The following is a 4,734-nucleotide window of genomic DNA, read 5'->3' on the forward strand; positions in this document are numbered from 1 at the left end:
AGATTACACGTGGACACCCTGGCCGTGTCTCCTCTGCACCTGGGATGCTGCCCAGCTCCCTGGCCGCCTGCTCTCCCCTCCCCCGACCTCTGATGAAGCGGTCCGTCCTCCCGCCCAGGGCCTGCTTCCCTGTAATGTGCTCCCCCATCCTCCCCACCTCCCCAACCTCCCTCCCTCCCTCTCCGCAGGGTCACTTGTTTTCCTCCGATGAGCCCTTCGCTTCAGCATACAAACATACTCAAGTCCCCGCACTGCCATTGGAAATTCCTTCAAAGTTCACACAAACAGAAACCAAGATGGCTTTTTAAATATAAGATCTTGTGTTAGACTGTTAAAAAATTCATTAATTTTTGGTTGTGCTGGGTCTTCTTGGCTGCGCGTGGGCTTGTCTCTAGGTGTGGCTAGCAAGGGCTACTCTTCGTTGCAATGGCAGGCTTCTCATTGTGGTGGCTTCTCTTGTTGCGGAGCAGGGGCTCTAGAGTGCGCAGGCTTCAGCACTTGCGGCTCAGGGGCTCATCAGTTGTGACTATGGGGCCCTTGAGCATGGGGCTCAGCAGTTGTGACCCATGGGCTGTTGCTTTGCTGCATGTGGGATCTTCCCAGACCAGGGGTGGAACCCCTGCATTGGCCAGCGTTTTCTTAACCACTGTGCCACCAGGGAAGTCCATGATGGCTTTTCAATACATGAAAAACCCTCAAGAAAACTCCACCAAAGAAATGCAATCAACTGTTACGAGTTCTCATTTTTTCGACCTAGCTTGGTAGAAGTCAGGATATTCGAGAAGGCCCATTATTAGTGAAGACATAGGGGAATGTCTTCACAGCTTATTTTTGACAGGGTCAATGGACACAAAAGCATGTTTGCTAGGGCAATTTGACAATTTCCCTCAATTAAAAATTCACCTACCCATACTAGTAAAGGAAAGCTCAAAGTTCTCCAAGCCAGGCTTCAGCAATATGTGAACCATGAACTTCCTGATGTTCAAGCTGATTTTAGAAAAGGCAGAGGAACCAGAGATCAAATTGCCAACATCCGCTGAATCATCAAAAAAGCAAGAGAGTTCCAGAAAAACATCTATTTCTGTTTTATTGACTATGCCAAAACCTTTGACTATGCGGATCACAATAAACTGTGGAAAATTCTGAAAGAGATGGGAATACCAGACCACCTGACATGCCTCTTGAGAAACTTATATGCAAGTCAGGAAGCAACAGTTAGAACTGGACATGGAACAACAGACTGGTTCCAAATAGGAAAAGGAGTACGTCAAGGCTGTATATTGTCACCCTGCTTATTTAACTTCCAAGCAGAGTACATCATGAGAAACTCTGGGCTAGAAGAAGCACAAGCTGGAATCAAGATTGCCAGAAGTAATATCAATAACTTCAGATATGCAGATGACACCACCCTTATGGCAGAAAGTGAAGAAGAACCAAAGTGCCTCTTGATGAAAATCAAAGAGGAGAGTGAAAAAGTTGGCTTAAAGCTCAACATTCAGAAAACTAAGAACATGGCATCCGGTCCCATCACTTCATGGCAAATAGATGGAGAAACAGTGGAAACAGTGGCAGACTTTACTTTTGGGGGCTTGAAAATCACTGCAGATGGTAATTGCAGCCATGAAATTAAAAGATGCTTACTCCTTGGAAGGAAAGTTATGACCAACCTAGACAGCATATTAAAAATCAAAGACCTTACTTTGTCAACAAAGGTCCATCTAGTCAAGGCTATGGTTTTTCCAGTGGTCATGTATGGATGTGAGAGTTGGACTATAAAGAAAGCTGAGAGCAGAAGAATTGATGTTTTTGAACTACGGTGTTGGAGAAGACTCTTGAGAGCCCCTTGGACTGCAATGAGATACAACCAGTCCATCCTAAAGGAGATCAGTCCTGGGTGTTCATTGAAAGGACTGATGTTGAAGCTGAAACCCCAATATTTTGGCCACCTGATGCAAAGAGCTCACTCATTTGAAAAGACCTTGATGTTGGGAAAGATTGAAGGCAGGAGGAGAAGGGGACGACAGAACATGAGATGGTTAGATGGCATCACCAACTCAATGGACATGAGTTTGGGTAAACTCCGGGAGTTGGTGATGGACAAGGAGGCCTGGCGTGCTGAGGTTCATGGGGTTGCAAAGAATCGGACACGACTGAGCAACTGAACTGAACTGATGTATCAGAATTTTCAAAGCCGCTTTAGTCATAACAGCCCCAGACTGGAAACAATCCTGATGCCCGTGGACAGAAGAACAGGTGGATGGATCATGCTGCATTTTACAGCAAGAAGAATAAATGATCTGAACTACACATAACTCCATGCCAGACCTCAAGGAGAACAAACTGTAATGATTCTCTTGATACAAGTTTCAATACACACAAAGGCAGCCGATGTTAGAAGTCCTGACAGGCATTATCCTGGGTGGACTCAGGGAGGGGACATCTACGATTCTGCTAACACTTTGTGTCTTTATCTTCACGTAGTGACACACGTGTGTTTGCCTTGTACATCTAAGTTTTTGCACTTTCTGATATCTAAGCTATACTTTGACAAAATTTATCAAAAGGGGAACAAAAGGGAAAAGGAAAAGAAATGCAAGTGACTTTCCTGGTGGTCCACTGGCTGGGTCAACGCTCCCAATGCAGGGGGCCCGGGTCCAATCCTTGGTCAGGGAACTAGATCCCACATGCCACAACTAAAGATCCCGTGTGCTGCAACTAAGACCCAGTGCAGCCAGATAATTATTATTTAAAAAAAGAAATCCAAGGGCATGTTCAACAGTTTCAATTCTATGAAGTTATTCTTGCATGTAGACAGACAATGCATGGATGATGTCCCGGAAAACTGGAAATAGCCTAAACTCCCTGGTGATTTAAGCAGGAGTGGTTAAATTAAGTACAACACGGCCGTATAACAGAATAGTTATTTAACCATGGTAAAGCACAAGGGTGATCTTTGTGTACAGACATACAACAGCCTCCGAGATGCATTGTGAAATCAGCAAGCAAGATTCAGTAGGTGCACAGATCATTATCCTCTGTGTAAAAGTATTTCTGTATATACACAGACTCTGGGAGGACCCACGAGAAGTGGTGGGAGTCTAGCTGGTGGCAACATACTCTACTCTATACAGGAGGCCCAGTCTGCCTACTGGACTGCGCTCTGCCCTAGACAGTTGTGAGGCCTGGTGCCGATGAGGGCTTTGGTGATGGCTCAGAGTGAATGACTTGTGCCTGTCTTCAGTTTATAAACATGTCAATATCCCACTGACTGTAAGAAGGACCAGAATGTGGGGTCTGGCAGCAACCTCAGCTTGGGGTGTGTGTGTGTGCACGTGCGCGGGTGTGTATACAAAGGCTTCATGGAAAAGCTGTATCTGGGTAGAGGTGGTGGAGAAGGGAGGAGGGACGAGCACAAGACCTGTCTGTCTATCACATGGACACATATAGGAAGGACAATGCCTTATGCCTGCGGAGCCCTGAGCCAGCCTGCTGTCCAGGGAGCAGAAACTAAGCTGCTGGTGAGAGGAGTTGCTACTCTAGATTTCCAGAGGGCTGCCGCCTCCTCCTCTTCTACAGCGACACAGCCAGCCACATGGCCTGGCCACACTGGCAGAGCTGGCATTTGCATCCAGGTCTGACCCCAAAATCCTGCACTTAGGGGTCAAGAAGGGCTTCACTGAGGAGTCACACTGCAGTCAGAGAGTAAAAGTGGAGAAGGGAAGGGGTGTTCCACGCAGAGGGAATGCCACTTACAAAGCAGAAGAGAGTGACTTCATGTGGTGTGGGGGACACGGGGCTCTGTACTGGGGCTATGGGTCAGGAGGGAAAAGGATTTGGGGAACTGGTTTGAACGGTGCAGGAAGCTCTGGCAGGGGCCTGGTTACCCAGACTCATAGAGTCCCACCTAAGGCATAAGCCTCAGTCCCATAGCTCTTTGGATTCCAAACTGAGGGTTTCATAACATCTCTACTTCTAGAAGATCATTCTGGCAGTGAGATGAGAGGCAGACTGCAGCGATGATGGGGCAGAGAGACCCATTGGGAAGCAGTGGAATAATTCAGGTGAGAAAAGGAGAAAAGATGGTGGCTTGAACCACAGCAGGAGTAGGCAATGGAGAGAAGTTAAGAGTTCTAGGAATATTTAGGAAGAAGAACACAAAGTAACTGGCAGAAGGAAGCAAGTGTAGGGAAGGGAAGGGTCAAAGGTGACTCTCAGATTTCTGGATGAAGGGATGAGGTACCTGGTGGGTTTCCTTCCAGAGGTGAGAAATCCAGACTGGGGTAAAATGGAAACTCGGTTTCAAGGACATTGAATTAGAGGTGTCCGCAGGATGTCCAAGGGGCGGGGCCTGCGGGGGATGGTGTTGACCTTCATTCACTCATTGAACCAATGGTTACTGTGTGTTTGCAGTGAACCAGGCACCGGAGGTTCACAGTGAATCAGACAAGGTCCCTAACTACTTGGGAGGAGGGTTCCTTCTGGTTGAGAGACAGTTAACAAATAACTAAAGAAACAGAAAAGTTACAGGCCATGAAAGGTACTGGGAATGATCTGAAAAAAATGAAATGGACAGAAGCCGGAGGCCAGCTTATTATCCCACTGCCCAATAGAGCAGGCCTGACAAGGAACAAGCTGGCCAGAGCCCTGGACCCCATCTGCTTGCTTATCCGTACGAGGAGGAGGGCCTGGCGCTCTGGTGGCCTGTTCCTTATGCTCAAGGATTCTCTTGCAAGG

The sequence above is a fragment of the Bison bison genome, unplaced genomic scaffold (assembly GCF_000754665.1).
Source record: "Bison bison bison isolate TAMUID 2011002044 unplaced genomic scaffold, Bison_UMD1.0 scf7180017864307, whole genome shotgun sequence".
NCBI classification, from domain to species: Eukaryota; Metazoa; Chordata; class Mammalia; order Artiodactyla; family Bovidae; genus Bison; species Bison bison.